Source organism: Gavialis gangeticus, unplaced genomic scaffold (genome assembly GCF_001723915.1).
Source record: "Gavialis gangeticus isolate Ggan-Ray unplaced genomic scaffold, GavGan_comp1, whole genome shotgun sequence".
Classification (NCBI taxonomy): domain Eukaryota; kingdom Metazoa; phylum Chordata; order Crocodylia; family Gavialidae; genus Gavialis; species Gavialis gangeticus.
In genome coordinates this window covers 35179346-35205581 of record NW_017729006.1, presented here as the reverse complement: position 1 = coordinate 35205581, position 26236 = coordinate 35179346, and the positions used below count along the sequence as shown (strand labels likewise).

At 40.0% G+C, this 26236-nt stretch overlaps 1 protein-coding gene and 1 long non-coding RNA gene across 2 annotated transcripts in view; one reads left to right on the top strand and one right to left on the bottom strand.

Moving 5' to 3' along the window:
* EGFR (epidermal growth factor receptor) overlaps positions 1-26236 on the top strand; it is a 319504-nt gene that overhangs the window by 157480 nt on the left and 135788 nt on the right. The gene's annotated exons all lie outside the window — the stretch shown is intronic.
* LOC109291887 overlaps positions 18450-26236 on the bottom strand; it is a 61434-nt gene continuing 53647 nt past the window's right edge. Inside the window, exons 3-4 of the long non-coding RNA XR_002095973.1 lie at positions 20526-20612; positions 18450-19023 (exon numbers count right to left, since the gene is read on the bottom strand). This is a non-coding gene — a long non-coding RNA (uncharacterized LOC109291887). The remainder of the gene's footprint in view (positions 19024-20525; positions 20613-26236) is intronic.

The window sequence follows — 26236 nt, the reverse complement described above, 5'->3', positions numbered from 1 at the left end:
AAACCTCATTCAGTAGCTTATTGTAAACCAGGAACTTCAAATGCATGTGGCTCATGAGCTAGAGTCAGCCTGTAGAACTGTTCTTCCTGGCCCACTGGTAGTCCAGCAGGCTACCAGAATATGGGGAGAGGGATAGTGGGATGTGTCTTGTTGCAGAATTTGGGGTCTTTGGGCCCCAATGGACATGACCATCACTAGATGGGAGGGGATAAGCGAGGGCTGTGCAGGTACACCCAGTCTGCTGTTGCCCCCAGACCTGTTGACCTAGCCTGGGGTGAATATGACACCCCTGTTGTAAGCCAGTGTTTAATGTGTGTGTGTGTGTGTGTGTGTGTTCCTCTGTGCCGGATTCACAGAGGATATTAGCTTGTCACAATCTTTACTTAGAGAGCCTGCCTCTAGCAGGGGACTCTGGTTTTCAAGCATGGGAGCTTCCTGATGTGACTCTTGGTTAAACTGATGGCTGTTGCACTGCGGAGCAAAAGTCGTAAGAAGACCAGTTAGTCAAGTAATTCATTTCCTAGTTGCAATTCACCTAATAACCCTGACAGATGTATGATAGCACAGAGGAGAATGTGATTTTTTTTTTTTTCCACAGATCAATTATTGCCAGTGGTCTCATGAAAAGAAATGTGTCTTTTCAAAGAGTAGATACGGATGACAAAGGTTGTGCGGAGGGTAGAGAGAGCTCAGGTGCAACAGGCATCAGAGAGTCTGTCTCAGAGGATATAGGAGTTGGAGTACCCTTAAAAGTTACTTAGGTGAGTGGCTTAGACTAGAATGAAGATGACAAGAGAAGAACATAGAAAATGAGAGGGAAAGTGGGCCTGGTGTACCTGTATAGGAACCAGAATAACAGGTAAGAAGCTCAGTGTGATAAAAGCCAGTGGACGCATTTAACATCCAATAAAACATCAGAGACGACAGCGGCAGCAGTAGCATTTTGTAAGACCTGAGGGAACTGAGAAGCTGAGATACCAAAGATGGAGATTTTTAGTAGATGATGTGTGACGGAGAAGGAGGAAATGGAAAGGAAAGATTTAAAAGATATGAGGGAAGAAGAATGGATTTAGAATGCAAAACGCACCTGTTTTCAAATGTGATGGTGAGTGATCTGCCTCTTCGGTGCATTCTCCTTTTAAAAAACCCAAGTGAATGTTTTTATGAGACTTGAGCAGAGCCTGGACATTTGTAGTATACACCAGCAATCTAGGCTTTTCCCTAAATGACTCTTACAGACTTAGCACAGAGGCTATATCTCCAAATATTCAGATAAAACAGTCCCCAAAATGTTAACAATACGGAACCTACTTTGTCAGGATGGCTCAAGTGTGCAATAACATTTTATACGTTGTTAGTGAATGCAAGGTCATTGTGCAGATGGGCAATTTGCTGGTGGAAAACAAGGATGGAGAAAGGTGTGAAGAGTGTTTTATATCTGTCAGCCAATTGTATCCTTGTAAAACGTTTGGGATAAAATTTGTAGCACTGTGTCTGTACGTGGGTCAGGTTTTCTACCGCTTTGTGCTTTTAATTCTAATGCCAGATGTGAGACATTTAGGTTCACTGGAAGAGCTGTTTTCCCTCCTCCTTGCCCAGTTAATTTTTTAAGCAGATTTGCTGCTGTGGGTATTTCTAGGCTCTACCCTCCACACACATGCATGAAAGCCTGGTTCTGGGTTGTGGTTAGTTTCCTTTCTTTTGCATTTACAACGCCACTGGGACTCTGCTGGCAGCACTGTAGCTGGAATGCGTTGCGGTGCAGCTGGGGAATGGGGAAGCAGCTGGTGTACTGAGTAGGAATGATGTGTGAAATGTGTGGGTTTCATGCCGCACAATAGAAACATACTTTTTTTTTTCCCTTGGCTTTGGCTTCATAGAGTGGTGGGGGAGAGGGTGGGAGAGAAAGCTGCCTCCATACTTAGTTAGCACTCATCCTCTGTTTCCTTTCCTTCTGGCAGGAACAAGTGCTGTCTGTTTTTCTAGGCCATTCAGGAAGTCCTACAGTGTAATAATGGCCCCGTTATCTAATGGTCAGAGTTTATTTAGGCTTTAACAGCTTCCGCTGCCCACTTGAAACAACAGCAACGGAAAAGAAAAGTTGCTGTTGTTACTGCTGTTGTCTGCTTTTGATTTGACAGTGAAGTGAGAAAGAAAGCTGTGCTGCCTGCATGTAATTTCCATTGCACTCTCACATATTTTCATCTGGAAATGAAAAAAATGAAAATCCACGTAATAAAACATTCTGCTTGGCTACTTACAAGAGCATATGTACTGTCTAGATCATTCATGTGATGATTGCGAAGGAGTTATTTAACACTTTAAGTATGGTAGTAGCTGTGGGGACTAGGCATGGGAAGGGTGGGCAGCAAGTAGCAAATGAGAGCAGGGGCTGGAAAGCACAGACATTTGAGGGGGTGGCAGGCAGTGGGGTCAGGCAATGGGCAAATGGTGGAGGGAAAGTGTGGGGTAGGGGAAAGGGGCAGAGGCTGATAGACTCTCCCACACCCCTGTCCCCTGCTGTTGCTTGCCTTCCTGCTACTGCTTTCCCCATTGGAGCAGTAGGGAGGATGAATTTAAGGTGACCCTCAGAGAGTTGGGTTCTAGATATGGACAACTGCAACATGTATATATTTTCCGTGCGTAGAATCTAATTGCTGCGGGGTCGTCTTGGAGTTGGGTAAATACAGTATTTATCTAGCATCAAATATGTGCATGATACTTTGCGAGCAAATAGTAGTACAAAGTACTTGACCTTAGAGTCTTGTAATCTATGGTTTAATGTAACCGCAGTATCCTGTAGCCAATATGTATCAAAGCACAGAAATGAAAAAGAGGCTTTTCTCAGTATTCAAGGAAGAGTTGCTCGTTGGCTTTCTTCTTGGTAAAATGTCATCCAAATAAAATATCCATTTAAACCAGCAAACAGTAAAATAACCCTGCTGACTAAGTTTTTGAATGGACATCCTGCCTGGCCCAACAGTAGCAATGGTGGTGGAGGCAGCTCTGACCTCAGCCCTGGGGTGCTGGTACAGAGCAGGGCAGTGGACAGGGCAGCAGCTGCAGCTACTACCCTAAACCCAGGCCAGGGCTGCAGTCAGAGCCCCTGCAGCTGCCTGCTCCCCCTGCCCCTGCTTCCATACTGCCTTGTACTGAAATCCAAGATGACAGACCCCCCCTCCCTACCATACTGAATGGGGGGAGACCTTGTCTTAGATTCAGATAAATGCAGTAATAGTATATAGCAAATTTTATAGCAGTGTAACTGTGTTGTTGCGCTGATGCTGAATGCACTGATTATTTTACAGTTACACACTTTCCTAATTGCAGTTTTCAAGGAATTATAGCTGTATCTTAACTTTCACTTCTCTGTTACATTCATTTATACGTGGGCGAACTTGAGAGACCGTATTTCAGTAGCACATCAGAGTGGAAGGTAGTAGTAGAATGCAACCCAGGTGTCGTGACCCCCATTTCTTTATTGTAATTACAGACTACACAAATAGACTAGGCCCTGAACATTGAAGGATATTAGGTAGAAGTTTAAAAAGTGATGAAGTCCCAATTTTAAGAGGGTTTTAGATGCTGTGGAGCTGGTTTCATGGAAAGTCAGGGGACTCGCTTGGCTTTGAAAATTCTACCTATACCCCTTTCATATAGTCTCAAAAAGCACAGAGAAGGATCTTTGCCAGTATCTGAGTCTAATCATTTCGCTTATTAGTATACCGTGTTTTCTATAAAACGTCCAAGGAACTAATAGTACATCTCTTCTTCCCAATAACAGGACTTGTATGACTAAATGCTCATTTTGCTATGCTGATTTTAAAAAAAAACAAAAAACCTTACCCTGCTGCATCCTAACAATATGGGTGCTAACAGGTGTGTGAGAGAGGGGGTAGGAAACATGCTTTACGAGAAGCAGCATCACGTTAAGTTGTACCCAGCTCCGCAGTGTCTGTAAAGATCTGGCACTTCAGCAGGACTTTTTGGTGCTTCTATCTAAAGTTGATTCAATCAGCTATTAGATAAAAGCACCAAAACCCCACTAAAGCACCCGATCTACACAGACGTTGGGAAAGCTGGGTCCAGCTAACATGATGCCTCTTCTGGGCATGCGCTGGGCTCGGCACAGGAGCGTGCTGAGTTTAAAATAAAGCACCACCCCTTACATCCGCAAGCAGCCTATATGTATCAGGAAAACCTGTGGACACTGATACTGCATGTGAATGATTTCACTGTAATTTCAAAATCAGTTGCCCAGCATTTGCACTTTAAGCTCCCTGAATATTATTTTGTTAATTAATAGTGCAGTCCAGTGAAATGCCTATAGATATATATAGGCCTATATCATGCCTAACCCCAAATCCACATTTTCCCATGGTTACAATGAAACACCACTATATATACATGCATATATTAGTGGTGTTTCATTTAACTCATGGAAAATGTGGATTTGGGATTACTTTTTTTTAATCAGAAAATGGGAGAAACTCATAACCAGGGATCCTGGTTAAGTTTTTCAGGCCTTTACTGGTGGGGGGAAATTATACCTCTGCTACATATGTTTATTATGAAAGCTTTATGAATGTGCAGTGGAGAATGCAGGCTGATTTCATACTATGATCAGTAAAGATATTTAAACAACACTGAATACTCTGTTATGGTAATGTAGACACTGTGGTAGCTCGTGATCAGCCTCAAAACTCTTTACAGATTGAAGGCATGTGGTGGTGAGGGTTATAATCTGTAGAGCCTCATGGTAAAGTGCATTTGCCATGTGACTGCCACACCTGCACCCCACCACTAATCCTTTTTGCTGGGACTGTGTCTAGCATTCCAAACCTCTGAGCTTGCGAACAGCTGGTCTTGTTTGTTTGCTCATTATCGTTATGAGTCGTTTGTATATCACTCAGGGGTCCCATTAAGGAGTCATTAATTTCCATTGTCTTCAGCGTATACCAGTGTATTAGGAAAAAACAGCCACTGTCCCAGAACACTTTTATAACCTAGTAGTACCACAGCAAACGAGGGATGTCCAGGCCACTATTTGAACTATGAGGAGCAGAAACAGGTTCTGTTCTGTTTCCTTTGGCACAGAATTGCAGTAGAAATCTAGAAGTCTTTTCCTCTTCTTCCCTCATCAGGCATTGACAGTGAGCTCTAAAATAGAAAATGCTGGGGGTTTATTTAATAGAAAAACCGCTTCAGAGATTGTGAAACTTGTCAAGGTTAGAGTCCAAGGATGGTTATGGGTTGGTATGACAGATTTGGAGATAAAGGTATGTGGAAACCAATGATTGTAATACTTTTCACACTTTTCTCTGGAAAATGCATTATCTATATTCAAAACCTGGGGCATAGTATAAAGATTTACTGGCATTTATTTGGGATGGTCTGTATATGTGGCTTTGCCATTCTTAAGTAACGCAGTTCATTTAGAATGCATGCCAATAAAATATTTGTACTACATGGTCACATATTCTGTCTACAAAGAAGTACACATTACTTGCCTGCCATTAGAATACATGCTGCAAAATGCTGTTGCATCTGGGGGAAATCACAGCCATCCTTCTACTAATGCTACTATACAACAGATTTTTTTGGAAAGCCGGGGAAAAAGAAAAGGATGTCCACTGTATGTCACTACTCAGACTAGTGGGCAGAAGACAGTGTTTATGATTTGGAGCAATGGTGTCTTCAACGATCTTAAAACTGGTTCATGTCTCCTGAACTCAGATTTGGGATAAGCATTCAGAAATTGTCTTTTTTGACTTTTAGCCCCTTTCATTTTTCACATATAGTGTGTGACTGAAGGGCCCTTACAGTCGAATGGGTGTGTGTTCCTTTCTTTTTTTTAAATGTGAATTATAATAGATAAACTTGGTGGTTCATGCAGTTGCATACTGTTAATTCTTAAGTAATTAATCTAGGTATACTGACCCTTTAACTTTTTTTATTTACTGACATTTTTATCAAGAATAATTAATCTTCCTCCATGTACATTAAAAGTAAAAGGGAGTGGTTCCCTTCGTGTACTTCCCTGTTCCTTATTACAGAAGTTTACTCAAAAGACTTCCTTCTTGAAAACTCTTTTTTTTTTCAGGGAGATCTGTTTTCTAACCAGTTCTGGGGAAACATGTTTTTAAAAATATGTTCAGTGTGCTGCTGATTACAGGAATTCATACTGAACATCTGTTTAGTCCTAAGAGGGTTGCAGGTCTCTGAGTGAACCTGAGGGATGGAAGAAAACAGCCCTCTTGTATGTTTAAGCTGTAAGAAACTGTTTGTGAACAAATTCTTTGCATGGCAGAATTTGTATGTGTGGCAGCAAAAATGAATACTTTTGGTGGAAAACACAATATATCATTTCACAAGAAGGGTTGATAAGATCTTTAAAACAGGTTTTTGCAGAGACCAAGAGTTTGGAACTGATATTATTGTCCAAGTCAGTCATCCAGTTCAGCTGTCAAATATCTGTTGAGACTGGCCTCATATACAAATTTATATGCGATATACATCTATTTTATATAATATATAGGATGTATATTTTATACAACCATATATTTTACTTATATACACACACGCACATATTATTGCATATAGTATATAATATTTAGTATATAATATATTGTGTCTATATTACAATAAAGATATAATATTTCTAAAATAGATGTGGTCTCATAGTAAATAAGACTACAGGCAATGGCTTGGAAATTTCAGCTCTGTACCAGTCATTTTCCTCCAATATGAGTGTCAGTTAAACATGACAAGCTCTTACTGGTCTTATTGGATACGCTAGCTTTCATTATAGTTTTCACTGAGAATGGTGATAAAATGAAGCATGAGCATGTATTGGAATTGAGCAGATCAAATTGATAAATGGCATATTTATTAGGGCTGTGCAAAGCTTCGGTCACTGATTTGGCTGAATCTCCAAATCTGAATCAAATTAGGAGACCCTTTAATCCTCTTAATCAATTTGGAAGGATTCGATGATTTGAACATAGACTCAGCCTCAAGGTACCAGGCAGCCTGTGAATGCTGAGATGTTGGGGCAGATGGAACATCCCACAGGAGCACAGGAGTGGTCCCCGATGTGCTTGGCAGCAGACCCGGAAGTGGACCAGAAGCACTTACAGTCCAATTCTGGGTCTGGCAGGGAGTGCGCGGGACCCTCCCCGCCCCCGCCAGCCCCCTCTCCGTTACCCAGCTTGGCAACTGGTGCCTCCTGGGTCTTGGGAGGCACCAGGGGTCCCCCTGTGTCTGATCACTGAGCCTGGGGGAGTTTCCCATGTGCTCCGCGGCAGACCTGGAAGTGGATCAGAGTTAGTTCTGGTACACTTCCAGGTTCATTGCTGAGCATGTGGGTCATTCTTCCCCCCCCCGTGCTGCTGTGGGATGGTCTATCTGCCCCAGCACCACAGTATTCACGGGTCATGCCTGATACCTCAAGGTATGTAGAAAAGGCATTTAAAGCTGTGTCTACAGCCAAATTGCTGATTTTTCCGAATCGGCATCAAATCTTCAGATTTGGATTCAGCTGAATCGAATCAGTACAGTGATCAGAATCAACAAATCAAATCTCTGTCCCTGATTTGGGCTGAATCCTAATCAAATACGGGCCGTTTCTCACACTGCTAATATTTATGAGGTAGTATGAGGGCCACAAAGTCTGAATAAATCTAGGTGATGATCTGTGAAAACTACTTAATTTCTGTCTTAGCCTTCCCATCTGTAAAATTAGCGATACATTTGGGTGGTATGACAGTTGACTAATTTTGTTTTGCCTGGAGTTTTTGGTCAATGTCAGAGTGCTTTTGAATATTAAGAATATAATTCTTGCAATCATGACTACATGTAGAATACCAGCCTGTTTTTCTTTAGACTATTCTATGTTGTTTTCTTTAGAGATCCCACTGTCAAATCCTTCCCCCCCCCTGCAAAAAAACAGCCTAGTCATTTGATAAACCTTCATGTGCATATGTATGAAGGGCAGTAGTTACGAGATTTTTATCAATCAGAAGATTTAAATGTTATCATCTATTAAATGCTTTGTCTTTCAGCTTAACAAGAAAGAACATACTGTCCCATAATGCTTGCAGAGGCACCACACATTGAACAACTTTACACATTACAAGGGGAAACATAATTCTTGAGGGTATATCCCACAGGGTGACATCTGGTGATAACATTTATTCTTTTGGAACCTTTCTCTGTACAAGCTAAAGTTTCCATCAACTAAAAATATTGGTAGAATATCAAACTAAACACCCACTTAGGGCCATAATTCATTCATCCTCTTATACAGTGCATCACTGTAACTGAGATGCCTCCTGTAAAAGACAGGCTTCAGCATTCAGGAAAGGTTCTCATTATTTTCATTGAAACAGATGTCATGACAAGATACTAGAAAGTCATACATTTTTTTCTTCATTTACAGTGATATTAACCAGTGCTGTCTTGAAGCTATGAATTCTCAACCCATTGTTGAAAAAACGTATTTTCTTCAGATGAACTAAAGCTTTAAATTTAGCCCGTGCCAAACAATACATAATCACTTCTGTCTGCTAAAAAGCCTGGTGTATAATCAAGTTAATTTTCTATGCTACAGTGAGCTTTCAAAGATATCTAGCATAACGTTTCCAAGGTAGATGTGCAAAATTGTATGCTCCTTAATACAGTATTTGCCCTGTGGTTTTACTTCATAGCCGACTAAGTAGGAAAAGCATTGATAAATGTTTACTTATTACTGCACATCTGTTCAGTGCGTTTACAAAAATCTGTTTATGTGGGGTTTTTTAAAAGTATTTTTATGCAAATGGCAAGCAAAAGTAAGTTATCAGAATTAAACTTTAATATGTCACTCCTCAGTGACATATGTGCTAGCACAGGAACATCTTATGCTTGCTAGCTGAATACTTTTTTTTTAACTCCATGAGCCAAATAGTGTTGGAACAGAGAATAGTCCCACTACTGAGCCAATATAAGTGAGTGAAGAAACTGGCTTCATATAGTCAAGCAACTTACCAGATATTTTCCTTTTGGAGTTTAGTCTCATCCTCCATAGCTCATATAATTGAGGGCAAAAATGAGTCATTAATGTCTGCCCCTGCAGGGTACTGAGTACTCTCAACTTTGTTTGACTTCCAGAGGAATTGAAGTCTCATGTTCAAGGATATGATTTTGTTTCCATGCGTGTCTAACTTCACTTGACCATTGAAATCAAGGTGATCTCTCATGGGTAGAGTGATGTAAAGACATGTTTTCTAGATTAAGGACTATAATAATGTATAGTCAATGGAGTGAATAATAGTAGTAATAATAATAATAAAAAAACCAACAACCTCAGCCAGAAGTCCACCTGAGCTGAATAGCTCATCAGGCAAGCATAGTTAGGGCATGCCAGTTTTTCTATTCAACAGTATGGAAAGGAGTAGTTGGGTTAGCATAATTTCTGGTTGCCTTTGCCTCACTCGCCTGAATGGCCAGGTACTTATTGTACACTGGGTCTATCAGAGGTAGCTTTCAACACTGGTCCATAGCAAGACTTGAACTCTAGTTTCTGGACCTGTTCTCAGCGCATCCAATCAGCAAAGGGAGTAGTTCCCAGCAGACAATCATTGTTATTCAATCAGTTTCCCTTTTATTTCTGAAACTTTTTCTGTCCTTGTCCATCACTTTTGTACCTGTTTATTGTGTAAATTACCTGTGTAATTCAATTTTAAAATAGGCTTTTTTACAGCTACCATATTTACTGAACTATGAGGGGTGGGAGTTCTCCCCCAGTCAACATGAGGGGACAAGCCTTTCATCTTACATTCTCGTACAAGGAAAACCTTATTAAATACACTGTCTATCATTAAACTGCTGCCAAAAGCAATACATGCTCATTAATGGGAACTAGCTATGAAGTTAATGAAAAGCAGTCTACACTGAGCATGACTGTAAAACACACAGCCCATGTTGGGCAAAGATACGGATGGGAACCACTCACCCTCACACTCGCACACTGCACGGAAGGTTCCCATCAGTATCTTTGCCCTTATGGTATTGAAAGGTCTACAAATTGAGGTCTACGCACATGCATGTGGCATTTATCAGTGACGTTATCAGCCACATCGGCCAAAAAAAAGCCAATTCCCCATAATGTCAATTTTTTTTTTTTATTGGTGCTCATATGATATGGAACAATGTATCGGTGCACCTCTAAAAATGAAATGTGAAATTTGTATTGGTGTAGAGGAGCTGCATTTAAAAGAATACCAATAAATAGAATTGGGTAGTAGTACACCAGACATTTCTCCTTAACATGAACGTCATGTGTCTCCCGAGGCTGGGTGGGGCACGGCAACCATCTACAGGTGGCGGTGGCAGTGTTGGCAGCAGTGAGTGGGGAGCTCTTGCAGGTGCCACCGATGGTGTTGGTGGTGAGGGGGGAGTGGAGAGCAGCGACTGCCGGCAGCATCAGCAGCAGTCAACCTCAGGGGGTGCACTGCCAATCTCAGGGGGTGCATGTGCACCCGTGGGCACCCCCTATACATTGCCAGTGGTCCTTAGCTAGCTATGTATTGCATCCTACGTAACAGGCAGGTTAGAATACACTTCTTGCCCTCCTCCTCATTGGTTGTTTCAAAGTTTTTTATGTTCTTGTGCTTTTTTTCCCTTTTGTTTATATTTCCTCCTGCTCTTGATTTTACATCCTACCCTGTTCTTGGTTAATAGGGATGGGGGGAAAAAAAACACTGGGACACTACTAGGTAACTAAAAAGAAAATAAAATGCATTTATGTAGTTGTATATTTTTACCTTTTTGTAGCTATACTGTTTATTTACATTCCATGTCATCATTCGTCATACTCCTACAACATATATATTGAAGTATATTATTAAGTTTAGCAATTTTTTTAATATCTTGCTTTGATGGCAAAATAGAACAACTGTACAATGAGCCTTATGACGTGGGCATTATTTTGGAAACTTTCTGTAATGAGATGATCCTCTTTAATAATGTACTTATGGTTCATTTTGTTGCCACACGCTGGAAGAAAATGTTAGCAAAGTATTATGGACTTCAGACAAGGAATACGTGTTGCATGGACTGCAAAATTGGAAAGGATAGAACTGTGCAAGTACATGTATATCTTTGGCCTAAAGCAAGAAGAAATGGAGAAATATATTTCACTGGACTTCTCAGACTTTCTCCTTTATTTTCATGTTGTGAGCTGGGAGGACAGCTCTAAATGGACCAGAGGGATGAGCACAAGCCAGGAGCACCCATAGGATTCTCCCTCCTCTCCTTATGGTATTGAAAGGTCTACAAATTGAGGTTGTTTGACTCCTACTTTCCTTGGGGAGCCAGGAGTTTGGGGAAACACAGTCCAAGTCCCCTGACTAGAATGAAACAATATCAGTGAAGATTTTTCTCCTCTGTGCAGGGTATTCCTGCCTCAAGTGAAGAGAACTGAGACTTTAGAATCAAAGTAAAGCAAGCTCTAGCTTTAACATAAGATTTAATTTACATTCATTTTAATAACATTGAAAAAAATTTCCGTTATGGTTGAGCTGTAAGGGAAAATACTTTTTGCATGGCAGAATGCCTTTGCACAAGCCTATATTTTGTAGAGTAGATGCACTACATTGGCATAACCTTGTATACTGTTGTATGGAAAAGTTCTAGTTACTTCATTCAGTAATTTCCGTGAGTGTCTTTTGGTGAAAGGAAAGCATCAAGGAAAGCCATTTGCTTTAAAGAATATATTTTATTCCTATGATGTTAACTTTGTTAAAACACATTAGAATACACTGCTGTAATTCAGTTAGCTACGAGTATAAAGAAAATGATGGCCTTGACAACCTGTTACAACTCTTAATGCTGTTTGGTTTGCTTTGGGGTTTTTTTGGTCTGTTTGTTTGCTTTTTATTCTTGCTCATGTTCTTACTATAGAATAGGCAGATGAACTGCATATTTTCAGAAATTTAGAGCCACAAGTAACCATGACATCTGCCAGTATAATGCAGGCTATATAACTTTCACTAATGCGGGTTGGATCCTTTTGCAGAATTCAAAATCCGTCTGCAGATGTGTACGTAAATAAAATACGCACACACATAAGTTTGCTTCAACTTCCATCGCTATGCTTGCACTTCTAGGAAGGTTGCAGCCCAATTGACAATAGCTCCAGTTTTCAAATCTCAGTGGCCAAGCACTTTGGGGATGTAAGAGGGGTTGTTCTAGAGATGTGCAGAGTATCCTCAATACTCAGTGGTGAGCACCTACAATTTAAGTTGGACATACAAAAATTGAGGCTGGTTTTAATTTGATAGGGATGGCTTTTGAATTGTGCTGCCTGATGGCAGGGAAGGAGGAAGAAGGAACCTATAGCCAAGGATGCCGTAGCAGAGTTATAGTCTTCAGAAAAGTACCATAGACCTTTAAATAACTTTTTTTAATGTACATCTTTAATGTCCTTTCAGAAAAGTTCCCTAGAATCTTTCAGACAACATCTGACTGTAAAAAGAAAATGTCCTGATGGATTGTTGTTCTGTTTTGTTTTTTTTTTAAGAAGCTACTTTAGGATTTGCCAGTTCAAAAATATTATTTTTAAAATAACAATCAAAACTAGGACCAGCCGAATTCATAAATGTGGTATAGAATCTTCCTTAATAAAGGTTATTGTTCAAATACCATGACTTTGATATATTGGGAATCTAAAATTCAGCAAGATAATCCATAAGCAAATAGCCAGCTCTTTTTCATATTTATCCAGTGGCTTTGATTTTCTTTAGCCTTTTAGTATGTTTGTATTTTCAGAGGACGGTTCAAAGAACAGTCAATATTTATTCTAGTGCGACTGATAAATAAATGGGTGATTCAGGGAATCTTAGTCAGAGCACCCTTGTCATGGTCATCGCTGACGTCTGAAGCCAAGAAGTTCATTGCTACTTGGGCTTTGGCACAAATCTGCAATGAAAACCCTAAACAAGAACACTGAGAGTCCCAAAAACTCAGCTTCTACACTCAGAAGACATTCTGTTTATTACAGAAACAGAGTGGGGAAATGATCAGTCAGATGTTAAAGGAAGTTTGATTGTAAATTACAATTTAATGTTCTATCCTTTAATTTAGAAGTGTCAGCCATAAGGCTCTGGGCCAAAACTGGTCTGCAGAGCTGATCCATCCAGCCTAGCAGATTACTAGTGGGCCAAGGAGTTTGATGGTATGACCAGCACTGGTACGGCCTGCCACAGAATTCAAGGCTCTAAGGAACTGGTGGTAATGGGAGCAAGCGAGAGCTGTGCCCATGCAGCCTCCACTTGCCCTAACGCTGCTTGTACTGCCTCTAGCACAATAAGAGGCCAACTGGCCTGTGGCTGCTTGTCTCACTTCTGCCATGGCAGCAGCCATCATGGTGACAGTGGCTCCAGTAACCCAAACCCGTGGGGAGCCCAACAATCTTGATCGGACCCAGGACACAAAGTGAGTTTCACATTCCTGCTATAATTCGTTGGAGATAATGCTGTTTACAAATGTATCCATTTGTTGGGGCTCAAGTTCCTTAAGACACTTAAATATTTTGGGAAATCCTGCCTTAAAGTCGCCTCCCTAATGTTTGGGTTTATTCCAGAGAGGCGTATCACAATAGGATGCTAGCGTAAGGATCTTGCATTTAGCACACTCCTGAATGAAAAAAAGCACATACATGTATGAGACGTATCAACCAAATCCTCAGCGGGTTTAAACTGACCTTGTTTCTTCACCACAGTTTTACTAACTTGCTTCTCCTCTTCTCTCTTACATTTGGCAAGTTATTACACCATATTTTGCCAAATTTTCTGCCATTACACTGGAACTTGCCTTTAATGGAGCAGCACTGACTTCTTAAACATTAACTTGAGAATCTGGTGCTTACAACAAAAAGGAGGGTACCAAAAAGATTCTGTTAATTGGAATGGCCTCAATAGCAGAGAGAGAGAGAGAGAGAGAGAGAGAGAGAGAGAGAGTGTGTGTGTGTGTGTGTGTGTGTGTGTGTGTGTGTGTGCGCGCGCGCGCACCAGATAGGAAAACATCAGATACTTACTTTCTCTAACAATATTTATGGTCTTTAGTTTGACAGAAAAAAAAATCTGTACTCCTTATAGTATAAAGTACTGGCACTATTAAGTCTGTTGTTTAGCTTCTAAACACCATCTCAACTTGTAGGGAAATAGTCTCATAAAAATGTAGTCTTACTGTGTTTATGCTGATGGGTAGATGGGACAACTTGCACCTGATTGTTGATAAACACTGTGTTGAAACATGAATAATATAAACTTCTCCAAAAGCTTCCCCTACATCAGCTTTTAACCACACAAAAAATGATTGACAGGAAAAATAATTCCATTAGTAGGAGCAAAAGATTATTCTGATTACTTTTGCCTTTCTTCTCCCTGTCCCACTTATTATTGTAACTTGCTTCTGATAAATATAAGCCTCAGGATTGAAACATGGGAAAATATTTGATGAAAACTCTACACGATGGCTGAAATCTATTATTTTTTTTGACATCCAACTCAAGACATAGATTTTAAAACTATTTGACAAAGATGCTTGCACATGTGTGGCATAAATATAATGGCTCTTCCATTTGCCAGCCCATATGCCATTTATTTTGAGAGAGTGGGTTTATTTTCATGATTTGTTCCTCTGATGTTTTACCAAGTCGTCTTTACTGGCATATACCTGGCAGCAGTGGTACAGAAAAAGTTTTACCTCGCAATTGCAACAGATTGCTTACTGCTGCAGGGAACTTTTGCTTTCAGGAAAGCTGTGATTAGACACAGCACCTGCTGAGAGGAAAAAATAAAACCTGAACATTACCCTGTCTTAGCCATCTCTCTTTATGCTTGAACATTGAGTAAAGACCCACTTCAGAGGATATGATGCAAAATTTCCAGGACTGTTCCTCAGCAAATTCCTGTTTTTTATTTAAATGAAAGCTAATACTAAAATACGTAAAACTCTCCTTTGACTGCTTCACGTTAAAAGTTCCCGTATGATGTAGCTGGTGGATTAATATTGTTCTCTGGACCAAATTGAACATTTCCCTGCATTCTAATTAAAGTGCATTCTTTTCTGCTTCAAGTGTTAAGCCCTAGGAATGACTCTAGCTTTATCCAAATATAGTACTAATGAGTACAGAAACATTCCTGGAAAATTGCTCGTTATCAGTCAGATGTTACCTGACTTAATTTATTTGGTGAAGCATTTTCATAAGGGTTAATGAGTACGCTAGTTCTCAAAGATTTGTTTGCAGCGACTTCAGAAAGAAGAGCACTTTTGCAATCGGTGCAGTTGTGGTTGTGAATATATCCTGCTACTGCTCATGTTCCAGGAAATTTGGGGTCACCGATTAATTTTGGACTCAATATATGGATCTGTTTATTGCCCTAGCTCAAAACAGTAGCAGTTCAGGTAAGTTGCACAGCACAGTCTGTGTGTCATTTTCCTTCACACATGCTGGATACATCCATCAGTGGTATCAGTCTGATTTTCATGCAAGGAGTCTGGTTCTGCTCCACATCCAAACATTACTGGTTTGTTTGCAGAGGAGGTGTTCACGGAGCAGACTCATACTTAGTAAACAGCAACTAAGCAGTCACTCTACTGTCACTACTGACGCTTTTTAGGGCCCTGTCTATTCATTAAACTTACTACGCCTAGTTACTGGTATCCTTAAGTGTGTCATATTAGTCTAAGATGGCTGCCTCGCACCAGAAACAGTGCAGCTGTAATGAGCACTTCCGAGTAAACGTGCCAGTTTGCTCTTCTCCAAGGTAAGCTGGTACTGTGCAGATGTGGCTGTGCACCGTCCGGTCTGCCTGGAGCAGCATGGTATACTTGAGGGAGCCCCTGACTGGAACAGCGACTTTTACTGGGTCGATCTGGCCCATGGATGAAACGTAGCCCACACAGAGACCCTGCAAAGCCATAGGTACTGTTTACTTTGCACCTGCATCCTCAGAATAAGTGGGAGTTGAGTGGTCCATAAGCCTTATGCTGTGCTAGAATGAATTCTGCCCTCTGATCGGAGTTTGATACATAGATCCTGTTAATTTTTTATACCCACTGTCCATGTCCTACTCTCAGACTCTCCATCTGCTCCCTTTGTGGTAGAGAAAATTTCCCATGCAGTTCGTTCACGATCTGTTCTTCCCCGTTTCACTGCTTTTCTCTGGAAATATGTGGCTAATTGGGATGTCTCGGTTCCAAATTGCTAAAACTTCATGCTGTTGCTGTCCTTACTCCTCCCAACATGGTAGAATGATGGCAAGGAAAACTAATCCCTCCAAACTGGAAGCTAAAAGGTTTCAACAGAATTAGGAAGAGTGAAATGAAAGGATTCATTCTGTTCAGCTTCCTTGAACTATACAAATGCATTTACTTTGCTTGGCATCCAAGACATCACACGCTGCCTTTGTGCTTTGAGAAACATCTCTTCACCACTGTTGAAGGAAGCACTCTCTACATTTGTTTCCTCTGCATTGTTTTAGTTTTGTGACAACGGGCAGCAGAAAACTGTACCTTGATTTCCTGGAGCAGGCAGTTGCAGAACCATCTGATTTACTGCCAGTCTTGGGGAGGAAGAGATTGAGGGGGCATTGTGTGCGTCACTTTTCCCCAGGTTTTTTCCTCCAAGCACTTGTAACAACTTTGCCCTCTGCCACTTGAATTCACCCGGCCTTGTCTGGTCTTAATTTACACTGTTGATGTCCTGGTTATTCAACAACTGTATCATTCCACGACAGTTATTTCAAAAGTATCCAAACTATGGCTGTAGCCACCGCAGCAGGGAGAAAAAGTAGAATTCTTTTTCTACATTCTCCTCCGAATATTTGTGGGGAAACCCTCAACAGCTGTAAGAAAAGGGCTATGTTTATTGATGCATGTCAGATTTTGAGCCAAATATCCACTAAACTGAAAACTGAACAAGGGCAGCGAGAGGGAAAATAAAGATTTAATAAAAAATACAAAATGCCTAGCCAAATCCAATATTGCTTTTTAAAAATATGCATACTTTGCAAGGATAAGTAATTGGAGCAATCTCTTGCCAAAATTTTGGCATATGCTTTGTAGGCCTTGTTTCAAAATATGTAAATTGTAAACATATCATTGGGTAAGAGCTATCCATTACCAAATCTCTGAAAGATGTAGAGCCATCCAAGTGCAAACATATTGCTCACCAGTCAGTGTTAGACTGCTGTTGAAGAATTATTTTGTGTTCATCAGGCTTAGCATATTTTCAAGGTGTTAAATGTAGAAAATATCAGAGTATAAATGACATGGTTATCTTCTGTATCTGCTTGTTGTCAGGACAGTATTACCTCTATTGTACCACTCCTGTTCTTTGATGTTCAAGGGCCTGGAGAGTATGGCAGCACTTCTGTTTTGGGGCTACTCTAAGAATTGCCCTTGCTAACGTGCCCCACATAACCCATCTCTGCCCATCTAGATTATTTCCTGCTCTGCCTGTGTGACAGCACAGTGAGAAAGAGACCACTGAACTAATTTGCTTTCATTATAGGCAGCAGAGTAGGAAGCGGGTGCAAAAAGCCCACTGCAAAACCTTCTGTGCTTCCTTTTTGCTTAGCTTGCATATACACTGAGCAAACTGTAGAGAATGGGGATGGGTGGGAGAAGAAGGTTGGCCTTTGGTTTTGATATTCAGCAGATACTCAATTTGCTGTAAGTGGAGAGTTTAGGGAGGTTTTAATGTCAATGTGCGGGGCCAATGTTAGAGCATCAGGCCCGGAAGCGGGTAGCATGAATGTATACATGAATACTAACTGCATCTTGGGACGAGTCTTCATGTCCTGCATAGAACTGATAACTTTTAGTACTTGTCCAATATGTAATCCCACCAGTTTTGCTTCTGGAAGGTCAGGCTTATTTGAAAAATCAATATGAAGTAGAAATACTAGTTAATAACAGTGTAATATTTGACTAAGGAAAGGTTGGTATTGAGAGTCATGTCCTAATCCAGGAAAACATTTAAGCATGTGTTTAATTTTAAACATTTCAATCTTTTCATGAGATGTTATTCTATGTGCTTACCATGCATGCTTAAACACTTATTCTTAGATATCAAGATGATACGGGTCATACAGTCATTATTATTGATAAAAGAGTGAGCTAATGTGTCAACTAGCTATGTTTACAAGACTTATTTTCAAATGTGGCTTGATAAAGATTGAACTTGGTTTTAACCTTTTTTTTGCTGTGATCAAGCCATCATGTTTTTTGGCAAAGACTTATGTGAGACAGTTGTATGGATGGCTGTTTGGGTAGTCAGCTGAATGGTAAAGGACAGCTGAGTAAAACGCTTTCTTGTCCCTATCATCTTTCATGCATTTTGTAAAGCAAAATCTTGGGAGGTAGTTTTATAGCAGAAAACCTGCTGATTTTAAGAACAGTCACTGCCTAAATTCCCTGCTTGCTTTTCCTTTTGGTGACTGCAGTTAAGCAAGGACTCTCCCAAACAGCAGACCTCTCACAGAACAGTAGCTTTCTTGCCTGAAAAATCCTGAGATCAGTCTAGCCAGGCAGGTTTTTTTTTTAAAACTGAAAATCGCATTTTGATCACTTTAAGAACTTGCTATAGGTAGCAGATTATGTTTGTAAATCATGAGATCATAGTCATGGGACTGTCCAATCACAGCTGTTGCTTCCCGGCACTGACTGTATGGAATTATGCAGGTGTTTTTAGCCAACAGTTGTATCAGTGACATCTTGTAAACACAATTGCAGTTAATTTTTCTTCTGTCCAGAAAAAGCCATGTGTTTTCCTGGTGTATGTAAAAGTCTGAGATGCCTGCAAGTATCTTTAGTTCTCAAAATGGTTGGGTTTAATGAGCTCTGTAAAGCAGCCTTCAGGAGGAAGCATGGTGCAGGATAAGCAGTCAGGAGGCTTGGGATCTAATTTTTCTGTATCTTGATTTTATAATGTGGGGCAGATTACTGGATCTTGCCATGCATCAGATTCAGTCCCTGTAAAATAAGAATGATAGGCTCGTATTCATTAACTCTTGAAACATTCATTTTAGAGCTTTGGGAGGAAAAGTAGTCTCATGCATCATTTAAAATATTTTTACTATTAAACTTTGATCACTATTTGAATGTATTAGACCTTTTGAAATAGCATGAGAGACTTGTCTCTAGAGATGTAAGATGGAAAATGCTATCGACTGTATTCATACAAAATTTTATAACCACCACTTAGCTCTTCAAGTGTTTTGTTTCTTTTGCTCTCTATTTGTAATTCAGTATAACCACTTCATGAACAACTCCATATACCCACAGCCCTGGGTTTAGTGATTTATGAAGAAATTGGTGCAGGATACTTATTTTTGAGGTTCAGCATATTGGTGATTCACTTCAGTTCTCTTGCTGTCAACTACCTGGCTCATAAGCAAAGTTACCATGAGTTCCTTTACTATGACAGTCAGGCTTAGTGGTAATATATATTCAGGGCTAGATGCTCAGCTAGTGACAATTGTTGTAACTCCATTGTCATTAGGCCTGAACCAGCACCACTGAAGTCCGTAAGAACTATATCATGGGTAGAGGGTCAAGGCCCTGCTTTGGATCTGGCTGTCCGATGTGCATGGTGAAACTGCTTTACACTGGGAATCCTTGATGTTAATGGTACCCATTTTTATTTGACACAAGGAGACCTATTCCATTTAATTTCATTTTTTTCCACATATCACAATGCAGAATTCAAGTGCTATATTGCTCTCTGTGGATCCCTTGCACCTTGAGGGAACTCGAGCATTTGCTGTTGCCTGCTGGATGCTAAATTGCAGTTAACTCAAATACATGCGTAGAGTATAATATCCGCTCAATCTGGTCTGCAAATAACATTAAGAGGGCAGCAGAAGATTGATTTCTAGTATGGCATTTTTAATTGTAGGTCTCATTGTCACAATGACTTTTACAGCCTAGCTGACTTCTTCCATTATCGCTTCAGAACCGCTCACATGTTAGGAAAGGACAGTAACTAATAAAAGGAACTCCAAGCTGTTTCATACTATACTTCCTTAATATTAAATTTAAAAATGTATCTTTTTTATTTTTACTGAAATTATACTGTATATGAAGAGAAGGGCTGACCAAAAAGATTTCTTTTTGAGAAGAGGTTTTCTGTAGTGAATCCTGTCTTTATTATTTCCTAATTGTAATGGCATCTTTTAGGTCCAGTGCTGCTCCAACTCTGGAACCCATCTGCCTCTAAATAACAAGGATTTTGTGCCAGATTTTGTCTGAGAGTAAAATTAGGTTCAGTGTACCAGATTTCTCCCTGTAGTCTGCTCAAAGCACCAGTTGCATCACTTTTTGGAGCTTGCTGTCATAGGCTTTTAAACCCTCAGCTGATTTCAAAAGAACAACATAACCTTCCCACAGCTGAGAACGTGACCCTTTGTATGCATTAAATATAGGGCAGTTAATCGTTTTAAATTTGTGTAGCCACAATCCCAGAGTATGGTTACAGAATAGCTGACATGGAAGCCTTCTGTACTTCCTCCCATCATATAATTTTGTTCCTCCTGTTCAGCTCCATCAGTTATAGTTGCCCGCTGTTCATGGAAAGAAGGAAGCTGTCAGCCTTGTGTACTGTACCATCATAAGCTTTGGCTACATAATTGATTTTGGTTTTAGTCCATAGAGAGTATAAGTGTGAAAAGCCTATCAGATTGAAGAAGCCAAGCATTCTGGCCATGGAGGGGTGGGGGGAAATGGGAGGGACTGTTTTATTAATTGACACTTTCTGTGATTGCCAGAAAGTAACTCTGTACTGCAGGATTTTTATTGTCTAATCTGTGTATTTCATCAAAGTTGCGTGAAACAGATTGTAATTGAATTTTCAATATATGGAGTGGAAGAGAATACCATGAGCTTCCTTCGGATTTCACAGAGTGAATTGGAAACCAAAATAGTAATGCGAGGATACTTTTTTTTTTTTCTTCCTTTCAAAGGAGCAGTCAGCTCTGAAATGCTTTGGAAAAACAAATAATTGCCAGAATTGGGGCAAAGGGAAGCTTTTTAATTTTGCCAGCATCTGGAAGTGCACTGTTTATTGAGAAATGATACCTTTACTGATAGCATGCAATTTTCTTTCCAAATAGATTATTTGAACAATGTTAAAAAAATAAATCTCTGTATTTATTAAGATGAATGAGGAGGAGCGTATCTGTCTTTTTGGTTTACAAGAAAGTATGGTGTCACTGTGACCCCATTTTGAAGTACCATGTCTGAGAGGGTCTATTTTGGGAAAGCTGGTCCTCTGCAGAAACTTCAAGCAGATTTTCCAGTGAGCTACAATTTGAGCTTAAGTGGTTGACCATTCATTTCATACTCCAGGCAAGCCTGGATGATGTGTTGCAATCCCAAATCAGATTTGACTGTAACATTCTCACTTAATAGTCCCAAGGGTCAAACCCTTGGCAGCTGTAAAGGGAAGATATTCCACTATGGAATTTGCTTCTCTGCTTAGCTGAAAAGAAGCCAAGAGTTGTTTGACCCTCAGGGCACATTTATAAGGACTGTCTAATCATATAGGCTTTTGTTGGAAGGGATGGCATGAAGGAACTCAGTTTGGGTATTTTGATTGGGAGAGGTCTTTTTGGACTTCTGAGTTGCTGGTATGCCAATTAGTTCTTTGATGACTGAAAACAGGCCTCACAGATAACTATTAACAAAGGCACACATCAGATCAATGGAACAGATTTTTAGGTTGTGGGAGCCACAAGGAGGTATCTGAAATGGGTTATGGGGGGGTTTTTGGATTTTTTTGGCTGAATGGGAGAGATGAAACCAGCAATAGCCTTGTCAACAATTTCACCAAAAGTTGCTCTTGGAATAGGGCTTCTGTAGCTTGAACTGTTTGTCATGCATAACCTTATATTGCTGATAGCGTGTCTTCTGTTTATGGATCTCATTGTCTTGGTTCTGGTTTTTATTTGAGTTAGTTTGAGGGCTAACACAAATAAAGGCTTGAAGCATAAACACATCTGGCATTGGGTGCGTTGAGAACCTCAAGTCAACCTGTTGCAACAAGTTAAAAAAATCTTCTTTCACAGTTTGCTTACAAAATGGTCCTGAACTTGTGCGACACCCGGGTGGTGTTCTTACATCCAGTCGTGTTTGACTCATTTTATTGGTGTCTTAACTTCTTTGGTGTTGGAGAATATATAGCTCTTTGGTTAGATAACGATATTAAAAAAGCATCTTTTTATTGCCAAAATAACAAAAGTTGACATTTCAGTGTAGCGTTTAAGCTCAGGGTTTTTTTAATTCAATTTTTTGTAAATTTTGCACACCAGTGATCATTTTACAAGCCTATTTTGGCTGCTTGCATAGCTAGAGAACAATGCAACCCACAAAAATCAATTTTTCCAAGGAAAAAAGAAGGGGAGGAGGTGGTAACTTTTCTGTTTGGTATACTTATGGTATTTTCTTTCAGCAAAGAAATTGCCTGGTGTATGTGTAGGGACTTTACTGTGCAAAATAAAATTCACAACAGATGAGTGAAAAATGATGTTTTAATGCATTGAGAGGAAAAAGGGATAAAGATATATTTGCATGTCACATTTTCAGATTTTATCCCCTGTTTCTGTAATAAGGAGAAACTGCAAAATAAACAATTGCTAATATAGGACTCCAGCACGTGGCTATTGGAAATTACCTAAACCATTCAGTCCTTATCCCACCATCATAGACCCACATCCTTGTTAGCCCCCTGGAAAAACATCTCTTTTGAGTCAAAAGATCTACGTATACTCATAGGCATGTGACTGAAACTGGATTCTTCAGGAATAGAAAGCATTCTCAGGTTTAATACACATCCCTCTTAATCCATGTCTCCCTTTATTTTGGAGGATGCTGTCTGTTTCAACTGGAACAAAATGGAATCCTGTTAGCATGTTTGATGTTTTGGGTTGATAGAAGTGGACTGTGTCTCTGATTTAAAAACAGAAAAAGGAAGAGTTAACTAATCATGTAGGGCTTGGCACCTTCATCTATCGGTAATATTTAACTCATGTACAAGAAGAGTTGATAGTCATGTTGGAGACTATGCTTGTATTGAAAATGATTATACATTAACAATGTAAAAAATGAATGGAGTTTTTAAGATCTAAGCTGGTTTGTGTGTTCTCCATCTGAGTTACAGAAAAGCTGAATGGTAGATCTGTTGCGCCAATCATAAAAGCTGTAGGTGACTTTTAGGAAGGAGTTTGACCCTTTCTGTCTTTGTACAGTATGTGTTTTAACTAACATCTGGTTCACTGAATCCAAGAGAAGATCTCATTGTTTACACAGAGCAGTTCATGTTGAGAACACAGACACATTAAAAAGTAGCCCTCTTTTTGCTGTGTTGTTCATGGAAAGACTTTTCATTTTCATCAAAGCTAAGGAAAAAAGCCCTTCTGGCATGAAATAAAAGGGCAGACTATGATAAGGAGCTGATCACTGAAAGAATATTAATAGAGAAGTGGCCCCCTACGTGAAACACAATAAATGAGAGGTTCAGATTACTGGTCTTAAGAAATGAAGCTGAATTTTTTTATGTGAAGTATACTATTTTTGTTAGTGAGTCATGAACTCCTATAGAGTTAAAACAGTACAAATCCTGTTATTTCAGGTGGTTGTGTACTGCTCAGTTTATGTATAATTCTGCCAATCCTAAGAAAAATAAAGGAAAGTGAGGTGGGAGAATAAAAGTAACCACTAGTTTTATCCCAAACTTTCCCAGTGAAATTTATTTTAATTTGTATATATATCTAGTCTGGACATTTTTTTTTTTTTTTTTGGTTCAGCAGGCAAAAAAAAGCCTTACTAGATGAAGGCACCACCCCTGCCACCCCATGATGATTTAAATCACTTGCGGGGGAGAAAAAAACCACCAATAGAATCTTTTTTGGGAAAGAGTTACAGGATGAACTGTTTGTAAGCTAAGAAAAATATTTAAAGCCCATGTAAACAAACAGAGAATAAATGCATAAAATCCAGGGTAAATAGTCTTGGTTAACTCCACAATAAGCTAAATAAGGCATCTATCTGTGCTGTAAAAGAACATCGAGGATAATATGCCACTCGGTGTCTTGTTAAAGTGCAATCTCTCAGGACCAGAGCTTGCTCTAGCATGGACTGGGTACTGCCATTGACTTCACGGCTTTGACTACCATTGGACTTGCATCCATTGCAACTGCCAATAGGATTTGGCTCTTAAAAAAAAAAAAGAAAAAAAAGAAAAAAACATTTAATTCAGAAGGCTAAGTGAGATTCAGCAGAGCATCCAGAAGGTGATCCTCAGCACAGTACTGACTCATTGCACTCAAGTAATTCAGACTTGTCTGTAGTTGCTGAACTAGTCTTTCACATGATTCATTAGGAAAGACATGCACATAAATTACTGGCTCTTGAGTGATTTACCTTTAAAGATCTTTTGCTTAGTATTACAAAAATCCATGTGCATGTGTAAACCTACTCTCGTGTGTTCATCTCCAAATGCAGGACACACTTGAATGATTAGCAGGTAGAGGAGAAAACCTGGGCAGGTCCTGCCATAAGACCAAATTTCAGAATTTAATGCTATAATGACCTTAAATCCATTTGGAAACACTAGAGAACTCTTCACAAGGCCAAAAAGTGGTAAGTGTTACACCAATAATAGTGCATGAAAATTACTGTTCCCAGAGTTTGTGCAAAGTTGCATAGCATGGTCCCCTCTTTGTGCAGGGAAGAAAAGCAAGTGAGCTCAGATTGCCTTCAGAGAAAAGATGGGCTAATGCATGTGTAACTAACTATTAGTTGATAATAATTCTCCTCTTCGTAAATAAAGAGCTGTAAAGCAAGAAGGGACAGGTACTACCGGAGTCATTTCAACCTGTTTCTCTTTCCCAGATGACTCAGTCTTAGTCAAAATAATATCCTTGCCATATATGTAAATCATCAGAAAACCAGTGTATAACTTTCAGGGATGGTGTCAAGTGTATACACTGATCTGCTTTACATGGACGGCTACTTCATACTTCCCCTATGTATCACATTGTAAACAGATCCAAGTTGGGCAATGTAGAAGCTAAAAATCAGCTTATTTTTAAATGGGTAAAAAATATGCATTGCTGGAATTAGACCTTGAAAAATCTACCTGGTATCTTCTAGGCAGAGGATTGAACGCATAGCCCAGAGGCTGTATCCAGAGATCGTATACCCCTGAGGCTTTTGGCATCACCCAGCTGGCAAGGATAAGGTTTCTGGACTTCCTACTGGTGCCCTGACCTAAGCTTGACTCAGGGGCTCTGTTTTTCTTTTCATCCTCTGGCTAATAGATATCTGGTGAATCTTTTTCTCTCAAATGAAAACTTGTTTCCTTCTGAGCAAGTTTTTCTACATGCTTTTGGCAATTTGATGGTTTACAAGCCCTGGCTGGAGTTCATCAGATAACAGAAACAAGCTGAGACAACTTTCCACAGACAATAAGTTGGGGGTTGTTGTTTTTTTGGAGGGGGGGTTGAAAGGAGCATCACAGAATAAAGCTTAGCACCTTACTGCAAAACACTGCATGGCAGGCAAGCATTTTGCCTGGCCGTAAATAAAATGCCGATCATTCCAAAAGGACAGTTTCCTTTGGCATGTCATTTAGGCTAAGTACAAGCAACCAAAAAGCCTGAGGCTGAATCGATTCAATATTCATAGGTTATTCTAAGTCGCATACATTGAACCAATAAGCAAGTGAACAGACATTCGCTTTTGATTCTGGAAGTGCAGCCACATGCCTGCAGTAGCCCACGCCAGAGGCCAGGGGGTGCTAGAGCACACCTCCCTGCTCAGCTGGAGCAGACAGCTTGGGCCAAGGCTAGCTTGGCCACACTGCAAGGGGGGATTTGCAAAAGAGGTGCAAAGCATTCTGGGAAGCTAGGGGACTGCAAGTTACCTTGAATGTGGAGGGGATTTAAGACAGAAGTTCAATAAATGGATTTAACTTAAATCAGTTAAATCTGAATGGATGTAGTATCAGACTTACCTTAAACTGGTTTTGGCCATTTTGAAAGTGATTAATGTGCACTGAACTTCTGTTGTGTTACAGATTTGAACTGGTTTCTGGTCACTTATACCAGTTTGTGTAATTTCTGTCCCTTGAGATAATTTGTTGGCCTTAGGGCACAGCAGTACCTTGCTGGGGGGGGGGGGGGGGGGG